Source organism: Hyla sarda, chromosome 6 (assembly GCF_029499605.1).
Source record: "Hyla sarda isolate aHylSar1 chromosome 6, aHylSar1.hap1, whole genome shotgun sequence".
Taxonomy (NCBI): domain Eukaryota; kingdom Metazoa; phylum Chordata; class Amphibia; order Anura; family Hylidae; genus Hyla; species Hyla sarda.
Genome location: NC_079194.1, coordinates 108,773,251 through 108,785,994, shown reverse-complemented (window position 1 = coordinate 108,785,994; position 12,744 = coordinate 108,773,251). Strand labels below are relative to the sequence as shown.

Here is a 12,744-nt window from a genome sequence, read left to right as displayed (position 1 = left end):
GAGAAAATTTTTACTTGTATTTGAAACCCAATTTTTCTCGAGTAAGCACATACCTCATATGTCTATGTAAAGTGTTCGGCGGGCGCAGTAGAGGGCTCAGAAGGGAAGGAGCGACAAATGGTTTTTGGGGGGCATGTCACATTTAGGAAGCCCCTATGGTGCCAGAACAGCAAAAAAAAAACACATGGCATACCATTTTGGAAACTAGACCCCTCGGGGAACATAACAAGGGCTAAAGTGAACCTTAATACCCCACAGAGGATTCACGACTTTTGCATATGTAAAAAAAAAAAATAAATAAATTCCTAAAATGCTTGTTTTCCCAAAAAAATTACATTTTTAAAAAGGGTAATAGCAGAAAATACCACCCAAAATTTGAAGCCCAATTTCTCCCGATTCAGAAAACACCCCATATGGGGGTGAAAAGTGCTCTGCTGGCGCACTACAGGTCTCAGAAGAGAAGGAGTCACATTTGGCTTTTTGAAAGCAAATTTTGCTCTGGGGGCATGCCGCATTTAGGAAGCCCCTATGGTGCCAGGACAACAAAAAAAAAAAACACATGGCATACTATTTTGGAAACAAGACCCCTCGGGGAACGTAACAAGGGGTTAAGTGAACCTTTATACCCCACAGGTGTTTCACGACTTTTGCATATGTAAAAAAATATATAATTTTTTACCTAAAATGCTTCTTTTACCAAAAATTTTACATTTTTAAAAAGGGTGAAAGCAGAAAATACCCCCCAAAATTTGTAACACTTCTCCCGAGTACGGCGATACCCCATATGTGACCCTAAACTGTTGCCTTGAAATACCACAGGGCTCCAAAGTGAGAGCGCCATTCGCATTTGAGGCCTAAATTAGGGATTGCATAGGGGTGGACATAGGGGTATTCTACGCCAGTGATTCCCAAACAGGGTGCCTCCAGCTGTTGTAAAACTCCCAGCATGCCTGGACAGTCAGTGGCTGTCTGGTAATACTGGGAGTAGTTGTTTTGCAACAGCTGGAGGCTCCGTTTTGTAAACAGTGGCGTACCAGACATTTTTCATTTTTATTGGGGAGGGGGGCTGTGTAGAGGTATGTGTATATGTAGTGTTTTTTTATTTTTTATTTTGTGTTAGTGTAGTGTAGTGTAGTGTTTTTAGGGTACAGTCACACGGGCAGGGGTTCACATTAGTTTCTCGCTGGCAGTTTGAGCTGCGGCAGAAAATTTGCCGCAGATCAAACTTGCAGCCGAAAACTTACTGTAAACCTCCACCCATGGGAGTGTACCCTGTACATTCACATTGGGGGGGGGGGGGAGTGGACGGACATCCAGCTGTTGCAAAACTACAACTCCCAGGATGCGCTGACAGACTGTACATGCTGAGAGTTTTAGTTTTGCAACAGCTGTAGGCAAGCTGGTTGTGTATCACTGAGTTTGGGACCTAACTCATTGTTTCACAAACAGTGTGCCTCCAGCTGTTGCAAAACTACAACTCCCAGTATGTACGGTGCATGCTGGGAGTTGTAGTTTCCAACAGCTGGAGGCACACCGGTCGTGAAACACTGAGTTAGGTAAAAAAAAACTCTGAGTTTCACAACCAGTGTGCCTTCAGCTGTTGCAAATCTACAACTCTCAGCAGTCACCGACAGTCAACGGGCATGCTAGGAGTTGTAGTTATGCAACCATCAGATGCACCACTACAACTCCCAGCATGCACCTTAGTTGTTTGTGCAAGCTGGGAGTTGTAGTTATACAACAGCTGAAGGTACACTTTTCCATAGAAAAAATGTGCCTCCAGCTGTTGCAAAACTATAAGTCCCAGCATGCCCATATGGGAATGCTGGGAGTTGTGGTGGTCTGCCTCCTGCTGTTGCATAACTACAGCTGCCAGCATGCCCTTTTTGCATGCTGGGAGCTGTTGCTAAGCAACAGCAAGAGGCTGTCAATCACCTCCAACTGCTGCTCCCAGGTCAGTCCCTCGCCGCCGCCGCTCCTGGGGCCCCAATCCCAACAAGGACGCCGGGGATCGGGGTCCCCAGCTCCCCGGGTCCACGTCCCGCACCCGCTCACGTGCTCCGGAAGAGGGGCGGAGCGGGTTGCGGGAGTGACACCTGCAGCAGGTGCCCTGATTGGTCGGCCGGTAAACCGGACGACGAATCAGGGCGATCGTGAGGTGGCACCAGTGCCACCTCACCCCTGCTGGCTATGGCTGTTCGGGCCGCGATTTGACAGGACATACTCAAACGTCCTGAGTCCTAAAGGACTCGGAAAAGGGGCCGTTTGAGTACATCCTGCATCCTTAAGGGGTTAAAGAGTACCTGTCATCAAACCATATTTTCTAACAAACTCAGATGATCTTTCCTAACTACTCCTAACACCCCTCCTACCCTTAAAAAAAAATTTCTGAGCTTTGAAAAGCTCTGTATCATACCTTTCCCCTTGCTCACATTGTGTGAGCTCCCGGCAGGAGAAAGTGGGCATTCTGCAGCAGGCGTGACATCACTGAAGCCTGTGAGAGCTGTGCCTTGCCATGCCCCACACACACTTCCTGAGTTTTGGTCTCCTGTCAGGCCCGGAGGAGACCACACTAACTGTTTGACTTGCGCAGGGAAGTGGCTGTTTTTTCAGTTACATTAAAAACCTATAAAGGTTGAGAATTGCAACAGCAAGTAAATAGCAAAAGTGTCTTATAATTACATTAGCAACAATATATTAAAAGTTTAGTTTGGTGACAGGTACTCTTTAACGCCCTTAAACATGATAGATATCACCATCATAGACCACCAGAAAAACTATGTATTACCCCCTTAATTCACTAGTGTGATTACCAGAAATAGCTAGACTGCCCCGCCTTTAAAAATACTTTATTTTTTAAATATTTTAAGAAGCTTAAAACATCTGCATTATCTTCAAATAGCAGAATTTTTTTTTTTTTAACATTTTTTTTTAAAGTCAAATCTTGGTCACTATCCTTGTAGATAGTCCATTGATTGCCACAACCTTTAGTAGCAGATGGATTGCACATAATGCTTGAAGTGATAACCTACTGGAGCACTTGAATGCGCAGAGCGGCGGCAGTACACAAACACCCAGCTAATTATTTACAGTGCTCAGATCTCACGCCATGCCCATGCTAATCCGGCCGCGCAATTTCATGCCTGTAATAAATTACTCACTGGATAGCTTTGTCTCATCTTCAGGTTGTATTTCATTTTACAACTCTGCTTCATTCATTTAAATGGCACTGGGATGCAATACCATATACAATCTGTGGGCAAGAGTGTCGCTGTTTTGGGAAAAAATTTATATTTTTACCAATCCTGGTCTGTACCTGTACCATGGGCATCAAAGTGACCTTAAAGGGGTTATCCACCATAAGGTGATCTTAGTTCGTACCTGGCAGACAGTAATGGACATGCTTAGGAAGGATTTGCGCTTGTCTTGGGGCTAAATGGCTATTTTGTGAGATTACCATAATACTGTAACTGTGAACTGGTATTTCCTGTTTGAGTTTTCTTCTTTGCCTACAAATCCCATAATTCCATTTTCCTCCCTCCCACACATCAGCCACCCCACCCATTGAAACATAAATGAACTGCATCCATTCAAAAGACCTGTGGTTTTCAATCAGGATGCCGACAACTGTTGCATTATTTGCAGATTGATCTCTCACCCACCAAGCGATTGCTCCACCCATTGAAGCAGACAGGCTCCCTGTCATCAGCTGACTAGTGAGTCAGGTCTCGGCCGCATTGCAACCTGGGAAAAAACTTTATTTTGTATGCTGTTAAAAATAAATGTTGGGGTGAAAATCACATAAGAATTGTGAGAAAACCGTCACACATAGGTACAGACACTATATTATGAACTACGCTAACTTTACAGCCCCTGTAGCATAGTCAAATAAAAAAAAAACTGGAATACCCCTTTAATTAGTTGAGTTATAGGGCCAATTATCTGTATTATTGGGGCCGCCTTCTAGATGCCCTCAACTGAAGGTGCTGTTTAGTGCCAGGTTATCAGTCGGCTAATCTGCAGCTCAGATCCAAGACCGTCACCTACACTTCTACAAATATCACTTTAAGGCCACAGCTATAAAGAGACATTTGAAGAGATTTACCAAACCTTGTGCAAAAGAACAGTGGACAAATTCCTGCTTTTATTTTCAGAGGCCTTTATTAACCACTTAAAGAGTAGCTCCCACCATCCTTTTTTTTCTGTCCCTGCCTATTGCCCATCTATCCTGAACCCCCTCCCTGCCTTTAATTTTTTTTTACTATATTAAAAATGGCTTTTTGTCTGCCTGGTAGTGTGCTCACTACCAGGCAGACTTCCCCAGCAGGCGCGACGTCACTGATGCCTGCTGGGACCAACACTTCCGCCCTTTGTTCACCTATACAGGGTGCCTCCAGCTGTTTCACCACTACAACTCCCAGCTTGCCCTGACATCTATTGGCTGTTGAAAACCTCGAACCCCGCTCTCCCCCAACCCCTGTGTTAAAAACCCGAACCCCGCTGTCCCCATACCCCCATGTTAAAAACCCAGAACCCCAGCAGCAGAAGCAGCGTGTAAATGCAGAGAGGTGGGGCCAGCGTGTGAGGCCAGAGAGCCAATGATTGGCAGGCAGGGAGCGAGCGCAGGCTGAATGGATTCGGACTGATTGCCCGGCCGGCATTGGTCCGAATTCATTGATCCGACGTCACGCCAGCCTGCAGCCGGCCACTAGGAGGGAGACCCCTAGTGGCCGGTTTTCAAACGTCAATTAAAACATATAAATTAAAAAAAAATGAAAATATATTAAAGATATGTTGTAGTACATATGTACTTCAACATATAAAAAAAAATAAAGTTGATGACAGTGCCCATTTAAGGACTCAGGGAATATCTGTACGCCCTGAGTCCGCTCCCTTTCTATAACGCGGGGCCACCTTTGGTAGCGATAACAGTCTCCAGTCTTCTTGGGGATGAGGCCACAAGGTTTGCACACCTGAATCTGGGGATTTTTTTTCATTCTTCTCTGCAGATCCTCTTAAGCTCTGTCAGGTTGGATGGAGACCATTGGTGGAAGCCATTTTCAGGTCTGTCCAGAGATGTTACATTTGGTTCAAGTCATGGCTCTGGCTGGGCCACTTAGAACATTCACAGGGTTGTACCTAAGCCACTCCAGTGTTGTCTGTGTGTTTAGACTTTGTTTTGTCTTGTTCGACCGCGTGGTCAACCGCGTTTTTGCCTATGGTCGGGAAACCGCATACGGCCAAAAACGCATTAGAACGACCCCCCCCCCCCGCCTGCTTGGACACATACTAGTCCTGCTGTGTCCATGCATCATCATCTATGTCATGGAAACACTTCCTTGATTGACAGCTGTGAGCGCAGGGCTAACACCTGGAGGAAAAATCCTCCCACTGTCAGCTTGTGTCCCGCTACTGTCAGTGAGGACAAGCTGGGAGTTGTAGTTTTGTTAATGCTAGGGGAGATGTGAGCAGACAGCATACTGAGGGAGGGGGCGGAGACCTGCACAGTGAGGCCACGCCCCCTCCGTTTGAGAGGAATTCATACTAGTGAGCTAATTTAAAAGTGTAATAAAAAAAAAAAGGTGCTAAACGCATAAAAATTTGATGTCAGGATTAGGTACTGAGTGATATATATAAAATGAAATAAAAAATTTGTTGGATCTGACGGGTATGCTTTAAGTAAAAGAAGCATAAAAGAAGTGCATAAAGTGAAACAAGATAGCAGCAAATGTAATACAGACCAGTAATGGAGAAACAGGACTCACCCCAGCCCCACACCACAACTCCAACGGGTTTCACCTGGAGTGGCTTTATCAAGGCTCCTTGATAAAGCTGCTCCAGGTGAAACATGTTGGGTTGTGGTGTGGGGCTGGGGTGAGTCCTGTTTCTCCATTACTGGTCTGTATTACATTTGCTGCTATCTTGTTTCCGCACTGATGTTTCTTTATGCACTTATTTTATGCTTCTTTTACTTAAAGTTGTCTTTTTAGTATTATTTATTTATGAATTGTTAAATTATGCACTTGATGCATGCACTATTGGAGCACCTTTTTCACTTTGACTATTGATTTGCTCACTCTTAACTTTCATGCACTTGCACTTTCGGCAGCTTACCAGTTGATTGTAGTATCCCTATTAGGCTAAGTTTCCACTTGTTTTTTTTTCGGGCAGTTTCTGGAATACTGCCACTGCAGTTTTTGAGCCAAAGTCAGAAATGTATTCAAAAGGAATAGGACATATAAAGGAAGGACCTACACTTCTCCTCCCTTATGGATCCACTTCTAAATTTGGCTCAAAAATTTGAAGTGGAAACTTAGCCTTACACTTCAGGGGTGTGGAAATTTTTTTAAAAAACTACTCGTCCAAGGGACTAAAGCTGAACACAATCTACTTGTCCCTCAAGAAAATCCACTTGTCCTGGTTGATTAAATAATTTCAACCAAAATAGTCTGATCCCCCCCACTAGACCACCAGGGATGGATATAAGATTCCTTTAGACACTGCTGACAGCGGTGATCTAATGGGTTAATAGGCGATCGCAGCATGCCAGGATATTAGAGGCAGGAGAGCTGTAGCTCCTTACACCCGAGACAAGCCCAGAAAAGTCTAGATATAACTTTTTGATCACAATAAAAAATTTCTCATATGAAGTGACCAAAAATGAGAAATTCTGGACTATTTTTTACATTTACACCGTTCACCGTACGGTTTAATTAACATTATATTTTAATAGTCTGGACATTTCCACATGCAGCGATACCACTTATGTTTATTTTTGTACATTATTTTTATTTAAAGAAAATTGGAAAATTTTATTAGGAAAGGGGCTTATTCACATTTATATGCACTTTTTAAAATATTTTAATCACTATTTTTCAGTCTCAATAGGGACTTATGTGTTACTGGGGGTGGGGGGGGGGTTCTGCTTCTCCAGTTTGTGCTGCATTTTGTGTCAGAAAATGCTGGAAGTTGCATTTAGTTACTAGATAACTACAACTCCCAGCATGCCCTGATACAGCCTATGGTTGTGTGGGTGTTGCAGCATGTTACACTGTATAGTAGTACAGTTAAGGTTATTGTGTAACATGCTGGGAGTTGTAGTTTTGGTTTGTGTCAGCTGCAGAGCCATAGTCTATGTCAAGGAATACTAGGAATTGCAGTTAGTAACTACAACACCCAGCATGCCCTGACGCAGCCTATAGCTCTGCAGCTGACCTGAACCAAAACTACAACTCCCAGCATGTTACACATTATAGTTCTACAGTTTAGGTTATGGTCCAACATGCTGGGAGTTGTAGTTTTCTGGTTCGGGCGTGTTTGTGTGCATCCGTGGGGCTCTTGGTTGGCGGGTGAGTATGAAGGGTGGGATTCTGGGGGTGCAATTCAGTGCGGGTGCCACTAAAAATAAATAAAATTAGATGGTACAACTGCCCTAATGCCCGACGTGACAATCCGCTCCTATACAAAACATTCATGTCATACATATATCATACATGCACCAGCCACTGCCCCCATATCATACATACACACCCCCCGCCACTGCCCCCCCACATCATACATTACATACACACATACACTCACACCATACATATGCACACATCATACATACACCTGCCGCTGCCCCCCCACATCATACATTTCATACACTCACATCACACTTAGACATCATACACACATCATACATTACATACACATCACTCACAGACATTATACACACATTATACATTACATACACATCACACATAGACATCATACACACATTATACATTACATACACATCACACTTAGACATCATACACACATTATACATTACATACACATCACACATAGACATCATACACACATACACTCACACCATACATATCCACCAGTGTTTCCCAACCAGGGTGCCTCCAGCGGTTGCAAAACTACAACTCCCAGCATGCCCAGGGCATGCTGGGAGTTGTAGTTTTGCAACAGCTGGAGGCACCCTGGTTGGGAAACCCTGATATACACCATACATATGCACACATCATACATACACCTGCCGCTGCCCCCCATCATACATTACATACACATCACACATACACTCACGCCATTCATATACAACCACCCTTCCTGTCGTCGTCTGCATTCTCGGCCTCCTCACCTGAGCCGCCATGAGTGGACATCAGAGCTGTAGTCCCGGCCGGTGTGAGGTGAGATTTCCGTCCCCCCGCTCTGTGTTTTCCCCGTGCAAACAAGCAACCGCCCCGAGGTGGATTAGGTCCTGTGGAGACAGATCAGGGGGAGGGATAGAGCTGTGTGTGGGGGATGGAGCTGTGCACGGAGCTGTGCTCCTCCTTTCTCTCCCCCTGCTGTGTCTTCTGAGCTCCGTCCATCCTCCGGGAGGGGAGATAAGGGGGCTCTGCAGTCAGCTGGAGGCCGCTGCCCCCTCCATACACTCTGAGGCCGGTGTGAGACTTCCATCAGCTCCTGCGCCTCACACTGGCATTAAAGAAAAATAAGGGGGAAGTCTGTCCGGCCCTGCTAGCCCGATACAGGGCTAAATCTATAAACAATTCACCTGCCCGGCGCCCAAAACTACTTGTCCCGGGCGTCGGGCTATAGGATTTCCACATCCCTGCACTTTTATTATTGTTCCAGGACTTCTCACCCCAGTACCCCCTCTTTTTATCTATTCAGCATATTTACTTTTATTACTCTGTTCTTTTAAATAAAATATTATTCCTTGTATGCATACTATTTATTATATGTAATAAAATATATTTTTATATACATATTTGATTATTTCAATTTTATTGGGGGTCCACATTTGGTGTGTTCTTCACACATGTAGGTGTTATTAATATTTATTGTTTTTTTCTTTTTTTCTATATACGACTGGATGAGTTCCCGCGGCGGCTGAGATGCTTCTCTTTGCTTGTCTAATTGCTTGCCATAACAAACTGGCCTGTTTTGTCTTCACTGATGAAATGGTGTCCTTATTTTGTATCTGCGCTGTTTACATCAGATGTTTTGTAGCTGTTGGTTGCTTATCGCTGGGACAAGATTATTACTAGGGAGACTTGATACATCATCTGCAGCATTCTCAGATTAGAGGGAGCTAATGACAGGGCCACAACAGCTCACAAATCACCTTTTTTTTTCCCTTGTATCGAGATTGTCAGTGTAATGAAATAAACTTGACGTGTGCTTACAAAGCGTGCTTAGTGGTTCACTAGGTGAATTCAAAGCAATTTATACTGAATTAATGTGAGTCTATAGTCTTCATTATCTTGTATATGAGGACTACATAATGCAATGGACCTGGAAATACAACAGCTGCATTGCTGTTGCAGCATAGACGATAATGCCCCTTTGTGCCCTCCCTCAACATTGTAGGCCATTACAGTCAGCCCCTAGGGTGAGGGAATCAGATTGATCAAACTAGGCCTTGCATTATGGTGTCAACATTTACCAATCAGGACAGAAGAGTCTGGTGTTTTATTTTCCCCCTCCAACTCCAATATCCATGATACTTAGGTAAATTTTCCACTCTATTGTTTGTGAAAAGTCTTGTACAGATACTATTTGGGAGATTTATGGCACATCCACAGGATATAATCATGGTCCCACCTCTAGGGCCTGAACCTGTCTCAATATCGAGGGACCCCCAAGCCCCCTTTGGCCTGCCAGCAGACACTGGAAGTCAGGAAGTCAAAAACAACTGAATGAGCTGTTTTATGCCATTTATGTAAGTCCCATAGAGGTTAATCGGTGTAATGTTAACTGCATAGGACCTCAAGCTACACAGTTTCTGTAACCTGCAGTGCTACACTCTTCGAGCAGCTCCCATCATCATCAATGGGAGCTATGCCAACTGTTTGCCGGTTTTTGGCTTCCGAACGTCTCCAGCGGCTGCAACCAGGACATAGGGGATCATGGTACCCTAAATGTGGAGATATAACAAGGTTCTAGAGGTGGGACCCGCATCTATGGCATATTTTTTGGATACAACAACCTGCCACATGACAAATCAGTACTACAACTCCCAGCTAGCACACTTTGCACACATTGTATAAAATTGGCAGCATATCCAATGTTGGAATTACTGTGAGTTTCTTATACAATGTCTGTACTGACAAACGCTTTTCCACAGACTATAATATAAAACATTAACAGATAAATAAACCAGCCACTCTTTTATGCCTATTTGACTGCATTTTTGTTGCTTTCATTTAACACTGTGGAAACATAACAGTGCGGCTTTTGGTTTATTGGAATCTAATGGGATCAGCCCTGGATATTGCACATTATTACAGTGCATGACTATTTCCACATGGCACTTAAGTAGTAGTCATTTAAGTTTCTTGTTTACCTAGTTGACTTCTTGGTTTATTTCAACATGTTCCTATTTTGTTTGCATTCTAGCCTCTGTTGAAGTGTGTTGATGGTTGCACAGTACAGTGATGATCAGGACTTCGGCATAATATCTGAATTGTGACTCATGGTGAGCAACGGGGTGTGATATCCCACAGTGAAACTGGTAAGGCAAAAATCTCTGGTTTTACAATATGGTAGACATTTATATTGAAGCTGTTACAGTGGTTCTAAACACAGCCTTTCTTAAAGTGTTTTCAAAACAATTTTTTCTGAGGCCGCCAAATGGCAAATACACACACACACGCACATATATATTATAATATATTGATTGATTATGGCATGCACTATAGCCTTTTTTGTGGTGTTTTGTTGTCATGTCAATTTTATTTAAATGGCAGTAATCCTTGAGGTGTCATCCAGTTTTATAAAGCTTACACTGGATATTTAAAAAATTTTTTTCGATTTTGCAATAAACCCCAGGGTTATCTTCTGTTACACAGGATATTAGTGTAAATTACAAGGCAAATCTGCTTCAGCTCCTACCTGGCATAGATTTGCAATTTTCCTTAACTTTCTTCAACCACTCCCTCTTCCCTTTTCTTTTTCCTTCTCACCACTACATGTACATCTATTAGCAGCATGTAACCTGATCCCCAGTGAAGACAAGATGGGCTACTGTCTTGTAAAGGCAAGACAAATTTGGGCTGTTTTTCAGTGTGAATAATTTTTAAATTCTTCCACACCGACAACCAAATAATGGGTCTGTAGTTAAAGGCGGAAATGTTTCACCTATTTTATAGCCTATGCACCGCTTCTTGGTTCCATCTGCTGTAGCTCTAAGGGTTCTGTCTGCATTCAGCTCTTAGCTGTAACATCTATTCTCTAAGTCCCTGTAACCACATCTCTGCCCTGTTCACATAACTTTTGGTCCATAAGTATGATGTATACATCTCTATATAAGTTCACTGACTCACCCTCTAATTTGTCAAGTGTGCCAGTGCATACAATGTATCCTTTTTGGCATACGTATGAGATTTATGTCGGAATACTTATCAACAGATCCGAATGTACGGCGAACCTTAGTGTGTGAGTGTGTTTGCTAAGAAATAAAGCAAAAGGCTTCATAAAGTAACTTTTGTTATATAATGTTTATTGTGACTCTATAGTCCAGACATGATGGGATCAGAGCCTTTCTGCGCTGATCAACATTTACAATAAACACCCCCGCCCCCCCCCACATACATATACCCTAAAAAAATCAAATGTCTGCCTTAATGTAAAAGATCTAGTGGGCCACACTCTGTGCTGTGTAATGTTGGAGTCTCTGCTGAGCAGGTTTTATTGAATCCAGAGCTGCAGGTGGTATGGAGAATTACTGTGGAATTACAGCTGCTGGAGAAGTATCATCTCATCTGCATGTTAACTTAAGTACTCTTGAGTGAAAGCAGGAGGCTTCAGTACTGATCTATTTTCATGGACCTCAAGGTTTCAATTACATCCTTGTGATGAGTTCTGTGGTAATACTAAGAGACAAGTTTAGTGGAAGTGCTTACTTCTCAAGATGAGGAAGAATTTCTGGTTTAAGGGGCCACTTGGCATTCCCGTAAATTCTCCAGCTAATCATGATATACTTGTCTTGCTAGTAGAACTTACTATAGTCCAAACTTCCTTGTTGCTTTGTTCTATCTATCTGTCCTATATCCAAATATAAGTGTTAAAATCTAATTTTTTTTTAACTGGAATTAAACATAAGCACAGTACCTTTTTAGTTCATGAGTCTATGCCTCTAGCCCTTGTCCATCATTATACCTTTTGTCATAACCTAAAGATAATGGTAGTTAGATTGTTTTCCTACCAATATGTGTTTTAGAAGGATTTGGTTAAATGAGAACCACAGAATATAAAAATTGTCCTCCATACTGCCGGCAGTAAAAAAAATTAAGATGTACGTACATACCTTCCTTCGCTCCCCGGGTCCTCCGGTAACCGGCTCCGATCTCTCCGCAATCCTCTTCCTGGTTGCCGGTGGTCGGTGAGTCATACTACACTAAGCCAATCACCGGCCGCAGTGAAGTCCAGACTCGGCTGGCTATAGGTTGAGCGGCAGTGTGATGTTTTCGGCCCCGGCAGCAGGTGCCGGTGTAGTAAAGAATTTTGTGTCTTGAAGCGTTCTCACACTGCCGCTCAGCCTATCGCCGGCCGAGTCGGGACTTCGCTGCGGCCGGTCATTGGCTGAGCGCAGTATGACTCGCCGACCACCAGCAACCAGGAAGAGATTCGTGGCAGAGACTGGAGCCGGTTACCGGAGGCCCCGGGGGAGCAAAGGAAGGTATGTACATCTTTTTTTTTTTTTTCTACCGGCAGTATGGAGGACAATTTTTATATTCTGGAGTTCTCCTT

General features: G+C 43.5%; 1 protein-coding gene across 5 annotated transcripts in view; it reads left to right on the top strand.

Annotated features, from left to right (window-relative positions):
* FOXP1 (forkhead box P1) overlaps positions 1-12,744 on the top strand; it is an 837,055-nt gene that overhangs the window by 121,322 nt on the left and 702,989 nt on the right. For all 5 annotated transcript variants that reach the window (XM_056524614.1, XM_056524620.1, XM_056524621.1 and 2 more), the window contains one exon: positions 10,393-10,507. The gene's annotated coding sequence lies outside the window, so the exon portion shown is untranslated. The remainder of the gene's footprint in view (positions 1-10,392; positions 10,508-12,744) is intronic.